Genomic DNA, 14,167 nt, shown 5'->3' with positions numbered 1-14,167 from the left:
CCGCCTGTGTGCAGTATACTATCCATTTCACCAGTGCTTTACCATCATAGCCTGAGTGTAGTTATATGTACCAAAATCTCCAGCGTTATAATCTCTGGCTGGCTCCAGTACTACTACCCACCTCGTTACTGGACTCTGTGGTACCTACCTACGTGTTACAGTATTGCACCGTGGTGCACTCTTTCTGACCAGCAACCCGGTAGAGTGTGTCCGCAGTGCACACTTCCTTGTACCTCAAGTACAGTGTCCCTACGTGCCCCTTACTGGCACCGACCCTTTGGCCCACGAGTGTTCGTCTCTCCTTTTTCCCGCAGGCTTTGGTCACCTAGTCAAAGGACCGCGACCTGCTTACGAGGTGCAGCTCAAGCCCATATCCCTATTGGTGGGGTCACTGGCGAACACCATCTCGTGGGTTAGATTCCGCACATTTGACTAGGTCTCGCCAACGACCAAGACCCGTGGATGCGGAGGTCGTACATTCAGGCCCCTCGCCTCCGTTTCCTCCCGCAGCCTCAGGCCTCAGCTTCCAGAAAACCGCCTCCCAGCATGACAGTGGCGCTTCACAGTGCAGATGGACAATGACCCGAAGCATACTGCAAAAGCAACCAAAGAGTTTTTTAAGGCTAAAAAGTGGAATGTTATGCAATGGCCAAGTCAATCCCCTGACCTGAATCCAATTGAGCATGCATTTTACTTGATGAAGACAAAACTGAAGGGAAAATGCCCCAAGAACAAGCAGGAACTGAAGACATTTGCAGTAGAGGCCTGGCAGAGCATCACCAGGGATGAAACTCAGCGTCTGGTGATGTCTATGCGTTCCAGACTTCAGGCTGTAATTAATTAAAAAAGAAGAAAAAGGAACTCTGTTTGGTGAGCACTCTAAGTTTTGGTAAATCTTATATAAAATAAAACATAACTTTTAATGTAGATAATTAATATAATTAGACTCACTATTGTATAGAACACTCAAAATTTATATCACAAAAAATGTAAAAAAATTGTTATAAATCTAATACACTTGAAATCCTAGAAATCCTGTGTATTATTATTAGACATATACAAAATATGTAACTATACACAATAATATTAGTAAATTTCAAACACCCTCCTATATATCAAAAAAGAGCGAAATATACAGACAATAAAAGACAATTAGAAACAAGCTTAAATAGCATACTTATGCAGACATCGGTTTATCCCCTAAAGCATGTCGTGAATACATCCTTGCTTAAATAGCATAATCATACAGGCATCAGTTAATCCCCTAATATATAGCATGAAAGTATCTTTAATTTAGGTTTAGAAAAGTCCAGGCATAGGAACTGCCAAACCTCATTCTACTTCTCCTCACTTGGACCACGGTCTGTCTATGAGGAGTGAGAGATTACTGGAAAGGCAGGTTGCCCTTAGAAACAACAGTATAACCGCAGTGTTATTCAAGTATTCATTTCTGCTGTTAGGGGTCTTACTGTGTAGAATTGGACCCCTAATGAGAGAACTACTAACTTGAGGTAGCCGTCAGTTAATAGAGGGATAGGGAAGTGACAGCAAACGTCAATTATAATAAAATATGATAATAATAAAGATCAATAATACTCAACGCTATGTCTATCCTGAATTAAATTCTATCTCAGTGAAAATGCAACTCTAACATTGTAAATGATGAAGACAGGCAATAAATTCAGTTCACATAAGTATGTCAATAATACTGCAATATAATATAATAACATCTAGGACACACCCAAATTGTCACTGTATGAATTGCAATAAATCAGCTCGTTTCCATCCAGACAATTACATCAGGTGTGACATTTAATAATAAGGCCAATTAATTACTACGTTGTAAATAATGAAAACAGACAATGAACTCCATTCACATAGATTGTGTCCTAATATTGTGGTATAGAATATTGACACTTAGGACATATCTAAGAAATCATCATATGAAACAGTAGGTCAGATAATTTCCGTATAGATAACTACATCTGATATACCATTTAGTAATGGAGCCAACTAGTCAGAAGATAAAGTGACTGCATGCATATAACTATATCTTTGTTGTCACAAAAAGATAAATAGTTATATAAGAAATGTTAAGTAGATAATTTAAATAGGATACAGCGTATTTCAATGTTAATTGTATCAGAGTATAACCGCAAGTGACCTCTACATTAAATCCTATTTGTATCTCAATATGAGCAGCAAATAACTGCTAACACGTGTACTACCTATTAATGCAATGATCCCCTATTTTAACAGGATACAATTTAATGGATCTAAACAAAAAGCTGGATTAACGTGAATAATATATATCCTAGTAATACCAGCAAAATATATAGATATTCTGGCGTATATAAATTAGTCCCCATATAATCAGATGAAATCCGCATAGATAGTTACATCTGGTATAATAGAGAACGCTGAAAATAAACCTGTCAAATAAGAGAAGTAACTACATATAATTAAACAGATCAATGGTACTGTAGTATAAATGATAGTTAAACAAACGTGTTTACATTAATACGAGATACATGAAGTGTAAAAAAATTTTTTACTTATCAGTGAATGACCTCAGGTAACCTCTATCATGAAGGGGAGGATCTGACTGGGTCATATACGTGTAAGAATAAGGATCACTTGAAGCAATAGTGCAAAGGTGTCCGGGGATACAAAACCTGATGGAGGGGTGTGTCGGGTAATAAATCATCAGACACCCGATGCTGCCTTGCTGCCTCAACGCGCGTTTCGCCGTACCAGCTTGTTCACGGATTAAATGGTGTGATGACAGTACCTAACAGGCCTGAGTATAAAATGAATAGAATCACCAATCATCTACTAATTGGTCATGAAGGACAGTTCCTATAGCCAATAGAAGCCGCGCCTTGATCTTTCATTATCAGGGCAGAAAAGCCTACTCTATTAGCGGCTTCCCTCTTTATGCTTTGAAAAGTAACATTTGGCAAAATTCATATTATTGTTGCTAACGAAAAATGTGGAAACCTTATATTAAGGTAACCATAAAATTATTCATAGATAGAATAAGAATAGATCATAATTACATCATACATTATAAATTAATAAATTCTAACAGTGTAAAATATTTATAACTTGTGTTGCATACTTATATATATATATATACATTCTACCATAGTATAAAATAATCTCAGTGAATAATTAATAATGGTAAAATTATATTTAAAACACTTGCACTCAACTAGTGCCATTATTTATTGAATAAAATAATAATATTATTATTAAATCCTACCTAACACCAATATGTGCTGTGCTACATGAAGAATACAACAAAAGAAAAGAAGAAATGAAGAAAGAAAAATTTAATTAATTAATAGTGCCATAAGAAGTGTTGTTCAAAATTATTATAGTAAATGCTATAGGTAATGAGTGAAGGTGAAAATATATATATATATTGTGTGAATGAAAAAAGAGGTGATGTCCAATAAACTATTACCGGGATGTATAGTGGAAATAATAATATTATGACATATAAGTAGGAACATATTTTAAATATAAGTGTGGTAGATACTTGCACTGTTAACATGATATTGTGATAAAAGAGAAATAATATTAGGAAAAAATTAATAAGATGTACATCATTACTAGGATCTCTATATAACCATGTTGTATATATGAATAAAGGAATTATGCTACTAACATATTGTAGCTATAGTCAAAACTATGATAAAAAATATAAAATATGGGTGAAAAAAATATATTTTATATATAGTCAACAAAATATGACTTGTGATAGTGTAATGTGAAAAAAGGTGATAAAAGTGACCATCATCAAGATATTTAGTGGAAATTAATATCATATAAATAAAGGTATATTTGTACGCGTGATATGCACATATACTGTAAATATGAGATTGTAGTAAATAAAGAAAAAAAACAAGGAAAAAATCCAAAATGTACAAAGGTTTTATTAAATGGAAAAGAACTACTTTTCGAGATCTAGTTTATAGAAAGGCACTGTAACTATTGTACTCATTTAAGCCTCCCGGAATGAGTGTGCCCAATTTAAAGATCCATTCTGTTTCTTTACGTAGCAAGGTGGTATTCAGATCTCCTCCTCTAATGCCCATATAAATCTTTTCAAGGCAAAAGGCTTGTAGTTGCCCCACATTACTATGGTGTTTCTGCAAAAAGTGCCTGGCAACTGAGGTGAGTTTCTTCATTGTAAGGGCATCTGATCTAGCATTCCTGATATTACAGGCATGTTCTAAAAGACGTAGTTTAAAAGTATGTGTAGTCATGCCCACATATCTATAACCACATGGGCACAATAGGCAGTAGACTACACCAATGGTATTGCAGTTGAAGTATTCTTGTATAGAAATCTTGTTTCCAAATCTATCTTGTATTTCATTAATTGTAATAATGAAATTACAAGCTTTACATCTACCACAGGGATACGTGCCTTTCACTTTAGTTTTTCTCCTGCAGGTTTGCTCATAGTGGCTGTGTGTGAGTAAATCCCCCATCTTCCTTGCTCTCCTCCAACTCATGGAAACCTTGGTTTCTAGACGATCCTTCAGATCATTATCAAGAAGTAGAACTGGCCAATATTTTTGCAAAATACCTTGTAACATTTGCCACTTTTGGAAAAGTCTCCAACGAATCTAATAATAGTATTTTCTTCCTTTTTCTTAATTTTGGGAAATAGAAGGGTATCTCTATCGACCTGAGAGACTAAGTACTTAGCTCTTTTAATAGAGCGATTGCTATAGCCCCTGTTTTTTAGTCTCAAAGAAAGATCTCTGCATTGTAGTTGATAATCACTTTCATTAGAACAATTTTGTTTTAGTCGAAGAAATTCACCTTTTAGTAAATTGGAAATAGTGGGCGGAAAGTGACAACTTTTTTCGTGTAGCAGACTATTTGTAGCCGTTGATTTTCTGTACAAGTTAGTAATGATTTCCCCATTCATTCCCTTGTTAATTGTTAAGTCCAAAAAGGAGATACTCCTATCACTCAGATCCCAGGTAAATTTTAAGTTAAGATGGTTGAGGTTGAGAATTTCCATAAACTCAAGAAATTCCTGTTTCTGACCTCCCCATATGACAAAGATGTCATCAATGTAACGCAACCATTGAACAATATACTGTGTATATTTTTCATTTATTTCCGAGAAGACAATCTCCCGCTCCCACCAACCCAAAAACAAATTGTTTGACACTTCAGGCTGTAATTGCCTGCAAAGGATTTGCAACAAAGTGAAAGTTAGATTTAAGATTGTTTAGTTTGTCCCATTACTTTTGGTCCCTTAAAAAGTGGGAGGCACATATAGAAACCGTTGTAATTCCTACACCGTTCACCTGATTTGGATGTAATTACCCTCAAATTAAATCTGAAAGTCTGCAGTTAAAGCACATCTTGTTTGTTTAATTTCAAAGCCATTGTGGTGGTGAATAGAGGCCATAATATGAAAATTCTGTCAATGTCCCAATAATTATGCACCTGACTGTATGTGCATGTTTCTTTGTGTACTTATGTAAAACGTTTTTTATAAAAAAAAAATGGCGTGCAGTCCCCCCGCCCAAAGCATAACCAGCCCCGGGCTTTATAAAGCCTGTCCTGCTTCTAAAAATACAGGGGACAAAATGTGTAGGGAGTCCCCTGTATATTAAGAACCAGCACAGGGCTTTGCAGAGACGGTGCTGGTTATGGAAAACAGGGGACAAAACAAGTAGGGGTCCCCCTTATATTTTATAACCAGCACCGGACTTTTTCTAGCAGGGGGGGTAATGCCAGAGCCAGGGTAAACCTTTCACCGGTTTACCCCGGCCACAGCATTACCCCTGACTGCTAGTCAGCCCAGGCCCGGGATCCCTGAGGAGTTTATCCCCGCCAATAAAGGGGTTCCCCTCTGCAGGGCACCCCAGGCCTAGACTGATAGCCCGAGGCTATCCCCGGCACCCTAGGGTGGTGGCTGCCAGGTTGATAGTGTTTTCGTGTAGTGTAAAATAGTGGTTTCAATATTGTCTTTAGTTGTGGTACTACACGTCCCAGCAAGCCTCCCCCGCATGCTGGTATTTGGAGAACCACAAATACCAGCATGCGGGGCATTACGGGCCCGCTGGTACCTGTAGTTCCACAGCCAAAGAAATACGTAAATAAACACAACACACACCGTGAATGTAAAAGTTTATTCTAACATACCTGCACACTCACCCTTACACACACTCACACATACTCACCTAGTATCCGTACACATACTCACCTAGTATCCATAGTAATCCATAGGGGTACCTATAAAAAAATTCCATACTCACCTCTCCTGTGAATAGTTCACATCCTCTTCGTTACAAATAGACATCCAAGGGGTTAAAATAAAAAAATGAGCATTCCCGAAACCAAGCCGGACTGAGTAAAGGTATGTGTGTACACATACCTTTACTCCGCGAGAATGACTCTAGCACACGTGTGCTCCAGTCATTGTAGGAGCTGCCAGTCAATCAGCAGACGTCTCCGTCATAGCTGCTTGCTGATAGGCTGTGTGCGGTCAGCCTGTCTTCCCCATAGACTTCAATGGAGAGAAATCTAAATTGAAGTCTATGGTAGGAACCGTGACATTGTATTTACTGATGTAACCACAAGGTTCACATCAATTAACTGACACCCTATTACATTTGGCCCTATATGTTTTATTTTTTTTCTGTGGTCAACATTTTATTTGACAGTATTTTTCTCTGTATCAATGTATTTTTTTTTTTCCTAGCGGGTCTTTTGTGCTTTTGTCATGTGAAGCCTATAGGGCCTCATTTATCAACGAATTTTATCACTCACGAGTGATAAAACTTGTTGTGTATGATAATGATGCTCCAGCCAATCAGCTCCCAACTGTCATCTGTTTAAAAAATGACAGTTTTGAGCTGATTGGCTGGAGCACCATTTATCATACGCTCACTCGTTGTGAGTGATAAAACTCATTGATAAATGAGGCTATATATGATTTCTTTTTTTTTAAATAAAGTATTCTTTATTAAAACATTTTTCAATTTTAAACATATACAAAATAAAACAAAACATACACAAAATAAAACAAAAAAGAACACTCCACATTCAGTATTCCTGAGCAACAAATAATATAAAATAAAATAGAGAAATCATGTTATAAACCAAAATGAAATCAACCATGATTTATTTTTAAGTGCTGTGCAAGCCGTTTAATTTTTCTCTTATCGGTGCTAATGTGTGGGGTTTTTTTTCATGTAAAGCTTATGTTTTATTTTTTTGGTGGTAGCCATTGTGTTTTATATTTCTCCTATCAGTGCAGTCAGATAGTATATAATGGGCAAACATGTTTCACTTATATAAAATTAGGAGGTGCTGTATATGCCAGAATCTAAAGCGTAGGAAGGCCATCAGCTGTGGCATTTGCATAAAGATACAGTCGCAGCTGCAATTGTATCCAGCTCTGAATCAAGGGCCTGATTCAGACCCACTCGCGAGCGGCTGTCTGCTCGCAAGTGGATCGATGGTGTGCACTGCGCATGCGCACGACGGAGGGAGCTCCGTCGTGCGCGTGCGCGAGACGCGACGAGCGAAGGACTTTCCTTCGCTCGTTGTGTCTGATCAAAGGGGGCGTGCTGTCGATATTAATTGACAGCACGCCCCCTTTGGTTCCCAAGGGAACGCCTACCGTCTGAAGCCGGCCCCACTGACATCACTAGTGATGTCAGTGGGAGTGATTTTGGCTCTGATAGAGCCAAAATCACTCCGGGCCTTGCGGTTGAAAAACTCAACCGCAGGCTTCGGCTCGCACTGGCGATGGTCGCGATGGTCAAGACCATCGCGACCATCATCCTGCATGCTCGTATATGCTGTGGGTGGTGACCCACAGCTATACGAGCGTCCAGGAGGACGCTCCATAATTATGGAGGTGGGCCCTGATTCAGAGCGAGCGCTCTGGTCAGAGCGTCCGGCTCTGAATCAGGGCCCAAGTGTGCTTGTATGGTGCTGTAATGTTTGTGAGGCTGCAGCCCCCTCAGCAAAATCCACCACCTCAGTGTAGTCAGTGCAGTCCGTGAAAAGGGAAAATAAAGGAAAGCTCATGTGGTGGATTATATTGTTAAGAAATGCTAATATATGCATAGGAAGCGATCGCACGGCCAGGCAAGAGGACGCCCACTATGTCTTAGCGAGCAATGGCACAGCGAACGCACGCCAGTGTAATGAAACCCCCTTCCCTTCGCAGCACACGTCATCTCCAGGAAGTGTATGCAATATCAGTAATATCGAGAGCCATCGGAGCTGCTCGTAGCCCTTGAGGTGGACCCTATCCCACCGCAAGCACTGCGTTCACTGTAGTGTGAAATACAACCAGGTGACGTGTACAATGACGCCTCCATGTTAATTATGCACGCCCATGAAACGCCATTAGAACGCAAAGGCATGCCTGCGTTCGCACATCCACTCCCCCATTTTCAAAGACCAGCCCCTGTCACCACCCACAAACGGCACAATCTGTCACTCAACCACACTTCCCGATCGCTATGACTGGCTCGAGCACGCACAATGCGATGCATATGCATGCGAAAATGGGAAAAATTGGCCGGCCCCCGTGTTTTGGTTTTAGAACTGTATGTTCTTGTGTTTTGGATTTGGTTTTGCCAAAACCGTCCCTTGCGTGTTTTGGTTTTGGATCTGTATTATTTTTTTTTAATTGCTAAAATCTGCTAAAATCACATAATTTGTTTTGTTTTTTATTGTTCCTACAGTATTATTAACCTCAATAACATTAATTGCCACTTGTTTCCAGTCAAGTTTGACCACCTCACAGCACACAATATTGTTTTCATCCGGTTTAGGCCCAAAATTTGCACCAAGCTAGCTGACGGACTAAAGTCGGCCATACATGGTACGATTTAGATATGTCACGATGTGTTGTATGAGTTCCCTTGAGATTTTTCCCTTGAAATTCTCTATACGATGTGGTCAAATGGTGTATGATTGTACATATGATACGATGCGTCCTTTATGATGGCAAATCGTAAACAATTGATCGTTTACTGCACATAACCTCACGATGAATCAGCTGGAATCTGAACAGGTGAGGGCTAATCTAGGGGGTATAAAAGGTAGCATCCATTTTAGATCTGTGCACACTCTGGGCCTGATTCAGAGCTGAACGCTCTGACCAGAGCGCTCGCTCTGAATCAGGGCCCTCCTCCATGAAAATGGAGCGTCCTCCTGGAAGCTCGCATAGCTGTGGGTGACCACCCACAGCATATGCGAGCGTCCATGATGATGGTCGCGATGGTCTTGACCATCGCGACCATCGGGCTTGCGATGGAGACCCTGCGGTAGGGTCTCGCTGCCGCAAGCCCTGGAGTGATTTTGGCTCTATCAGAGCCAAAATCACTCTCACTGACATCACTAGTGATGTCAGTGGGGCCAGCTTCAGACGGTAGGCGTTCCCATGGGAACGCCTCCGTCTGGCAGCCACGCCCCCGGCATGCCCACCAAAGGGGGCGTGCTGTCAATCAACATCGACAGCACGCCCCCTTTGGTGCGAGACCCAGAGCGATGGAGAGCCCGTCGCTCGCCGGGTCTCGCGCATGCGCACTACGGAGCTCCCTCCGTCGTGCGCATGCGCAGTGGGGGAACATCGACCCGCTTGCGAGCGTCCTGACGCTCACGAGCGGGTCTGAATGACCCCCTCTGCTCAGTGACTTGTGAGCCTTGGTTTTATACCCTGCTCAGTGGAAAATGCAAGATTTCTAGAGGGGGGGTTTCCAAATGCTTGATATAGGACTGAGGACCTCATTCAGAGTCGGTCGAAGTGGCCGCACGGTCGTACGGGAAAAGGGGCCGGATATGCAAATGATTCCCTCGCAAGTTGCGTCCCTAAGTTCGGATCGGCTGCTGGCCGACCAAGGGGAGGAAGCGGCCGGAAGGCAAAAAAATACGCCCCCTTCTCGTACGCATTACACGTCATCTCCAGGAATATAAGGATTAATCGAGACCATCGGGAACCATCGGAACTGGTCGTAGAGCTTAAGGTTGACCATACCCTCTCTTAAGCTCTACGATCATGTCAGTGTAAAAACCTACCATGTCACATGTGCCATGACGCTACTTTGTTAATTATGCACTCCCATAAACCTTATGCACTCCCATAAAACGCCGTTCGCATAATTAGGCACGCCTGCGTTTGGATCTCCACTCCCCCGTTTTCAAGCACCTTCCCCTGTTACCACCCACAAACGCCTCAATCTGTCACTCAAACTACCGACCTGGCTGTGTTCAAGGAGAGAGAAATTTCTGATCGTAACAGCTAGTTTGCGCACGCGCATTGCGAACTTTACGCATGCGCAGTATAGTGAACATCGGTGGCGTACGACCGTGCGGCCGCTTCGACCGACTCTGAATGAGGTCCTGAGTGTGGCCAGGCCCAGTCCACAAAGAGGGCATAATTAGCACTTATCCAGCTTTAATATGCATCATACAAAGGGTATTGAGTGTCATAATTCTAGCATATACAGGAGCACCGATCACAGTAAGACATTAGATGCAGCAGTAGGGCCATCCTGCCTGAGCTGAATGTTTTTATTTCAGATGTGGGCTCCATTCCAGAGCATTGGAGAAAGTCCGAGAGTCTGGGGGAGTAGCAGAAGAACCTAGCACTGCCCTGGGCATATATGTAAATATTGGTCTCCTCATGCAATGGATAGTGTATTTTTGTACAGTATTATTAATTAACCCTATTGATGGTCTATAGCAGTGCACCCCTAACAGTGCATGTTTTCCCGATCTCCTAGTTTATTTGGTGCATAGCTGTATTTGTTACTGGCTGACGCTTGTTAAAAGATTGACAGGTGGTCCTAATTATTTCATTTGTGACCCTGAGAAGAACATGCAGCACTAATAAAATTCTATTTTATTGCTATTTCTATTGTGATCATGGTGTGGGCTGGGGAGGGGGTTTCCAGGCAACCGGAACCCCCCCTGCGTTTGCCTATGCTGCTGAACATTGTACTTTGCTAGTGTGTTCTTGTCATGACCAGGGCTGCGAGGGGTCAGGGTCAGCGGGACATACCTGTCCAAACACTCTGGTGGGGTCCCTCTGGTGGGGGCGCGGGCATATGGAGGTCTGTGCTGCATGCTAAAGGGGTCTGGAGGCATAGTGTCCTGGTTCCTGGTGTGAGCATAGCACACTCTGGCAGTGCTGCAGCACGACATGGGCAACGCCAGCTTGGATTTGGTCAGGTGACCCTTCTCACCCAATCCAGGCAGAGCATTCGGGGAGTCCTAGCAACCAGTCCTGCACTTCCTCTGTGTATTTAAGGGCTGAATTGCAGTCCTTTCATTGCCAGTGCAACGTTATTCCCAGCCTAACTGGGTGATAGTTGTCTGAGCTCCTTGCAAGTATCCTGTCTCTGCTGTGTTTCATATATCCACTGTTCCAGGTTCCAGCCTCCGTCAGCCTGTGGACCAGCAGTGCTACTCCCTGCTACCACCCATAGATGGAGCCTTGCTTCTACATTCTGACAGATGGTGATCCTCTCTGACTACCCACTTACCTGTTGTGTGTATCCATGCTCCATTCTGAGTATACACCTCCGCCAGTATCACTCCTCCGCTAGTGGGTCATCCATGAGCAACACTCCTCTCAGACCAGTGTCCTTTCAGTACCAAACGTCTGCCCTCATAACCTCTCCTGGATCCACCCCGGGTTCAGTACCCGAACCGCTTGTGACAGTCCTGCTTTGTGTTAAGGCTTGCCTTTTACAAAGTGTTTTGTTTCTCTGCTTTCTATCGTCTGCTGATGGATTCCTATCGCCATAAACTTCTGCTAGCCTATGGCTATCTGAGGCTCAAAGGTGAAGGAGCTGAGGAGAGGAGGAGGTTAAGGTCATGCTGGACGAAGGAGTGGCTTACGAGGAGGGAGAGTCGCTCCCATGTGCCATGCTGATGGAAGTTAGGGAGAACAACCTGGATGATGATCGCAACTACCTGTGTATGGATGATGCCACATTCCAGGAGTTGCTGCATCTGGTGACCCCCTATATCCAGAGGCAGGACACCAGCATGAGGATGGCCATACTGGCTGAGAAGTTGGTGGCTACCCTGAGGTACCTGACTACAGGACAGTCTTTTGAAGACCTGAAGTTTGGGACCCTTATTTCCGCCCAGGTGTTGGGGCGCATCATCCTGGACACCTGTGATACCATTGTAAAAGTGCTGAAGTTTCAGTACTTTAAGGTGAGTAAAAGCACAACTTTTTTTTTTTTTGGTAAAAAGAAATATGTTCACATTAAATAACATTGTAAATAGAAACGTAAGCGTAACCAACATGGCTGCTTTTTAATGTTTACTGAAAGCAACATGGTTTGTTTATTAAAATAACTGGTAATTTCAATCATTTTTTTGTCACCCTATAGATAGCCAGCTGCATGGTATACGGTGTCAGATGACGTATTGAACAGGTCAAGATGCACATGGCGCAAGTGCAGATTGGCAAACATCAATCTGTTCTTCCGCCATGCGTTTAGTGACCCTGTCCAATCCGCATCATCCGCACCGCATACCATGCAGCAGGTATTGGGAGATGAAAAACTGGCTGATACTGTAATAATAATGGAATTTTTAAAAATTAACATATTGTGGCGTCTCATCCTCCGCTAACATGTCATTATACAAAACCTCAGAAGAGGTGGATGTGGAGGGGTAGGTGGTTTCTGATCTAGTGAGAGGGGGTGCGGGGTGGAATGGGGTTGGCCCCATTCTGTTTGTGGCCAGGTAGGTTGGTGGTGGATATGTATGGGATTCCGTATACCCATGGTATGAAGGAGCTGCGGACGGCAGTAGAGGCTCTTGGGTCACCCTACATGTGCCTGATAGATTTTTTAATTTTCCCTGCATAATTCCTTCATAAATTATGTTTTCTGCATGTAGTTGTTGTTCCTCGTCCATGACCCTGATACTACTTGCAACATGGCATTCCAGGCTGTCAAATTGGTCTGGTGGTTTGGAGAGGGCCTGTTTGATCTGCTGCAGGAGTGGATCAGGGGTGTGCTGGCTCCTGCGTTGCGCTCTTCGGGCTCGCCTCGGAGGCTTAGGCACTGCTTTACCACTTTCTGGAGGCTGTGGTAAATTCAGGCTTGGACTCCGCTCCAACTGAGGCGTAAAAGACTGTAGGAGAAGAGATTAATGTTAATATACAGTAAAGTACAATTATTGTATTTGCTAGATTTTAGTTTCCAACAACGGTGGAGGACTGGCAGACCTTTGCTGAGGAATTTGATGGGCGGTGGAATTTCCCAAATTGCGGAGGAGCCATCGACGGGAAACACATACGCATTACCCCGCCTGCCCACAGCTGCTCCTTTTATTTCAACTACAAGGGCTTTCACAGTATTATGCTGATGGCGGTGGTAAATGTGAACTATTAATTTATTTATGTTGATGTGGGAAAAAATGGGCGTGCTTCAGATGGTGAATCCTTCAAACAAACGGAATTTTATAACAGACTCTCCACCAACCGTCTAAGTTTGCCATCATCTGCGGTTACAAAGCACGGCCTGAACAATGTGTTTGTTGCTAACGAGGCATTTAATGAAGCCGTATGGACAAAGATAAACGCATTATTGCCTATCCAGGGCCCAGCGCATAGTTGAAAATGCATTTGGGATAGTGGGGGTTATTCAGACCCGGTCGCAAGCACTGAGCGCTCGCAACAGGGTCGATGTTTCCCCAGTAGGCATGCGCTCCGTCACTACGAGTCTCGTACCAAAGGGGGCGAGCTGTCGATGAGTGAGTGACAGCTTGCCCCGTTTGGGAGGCGGGCAGGGGGCATGGCCGACCAAACGGAGGCATTCCCGATGGAACGCTTGCGTTTGGGGGCGGCCCCACTGACATCAGCAATGATGTCAGCGGGGAGCTTCCTGCTCGATCAGAGTAGGAACTTCCCTGGGGCTTGCGGTTGATGAGACCCAACCTTAGGTTGATCACAAGAGCTGTGGGTGGTAACAGCCTAGCGATCGACCAGGAGGTGGCACTTAAAAAAGTAAGCGGCTGCCCTCATTCAGAGCGATTGCTTGCAGCAAGCGATCGACTCTGAATGAGGTCCAATGTGCAGCCGGTTCCGGATATTCCATATGGCTATAAATCTTCGTGTGGACAAAATAGATTCTGTCGTCAT

Source organism: Taudactylus pleione, unplaced genomic scaffold (assembly GCF_031769625.1).
Source record: "Taudactylus pleione unplaced genomic scaffold, aTauple2 ptg000009l, whole genome shotgun sequence".
NCBI lineage: Eukaryota > Metazoa > Chordata > Amphibia > Anura > Myobatrachidae > Taudactylus > Taudactylus pleione.
Note: the sequence above shows the minus strand (reverse complement) of the source record.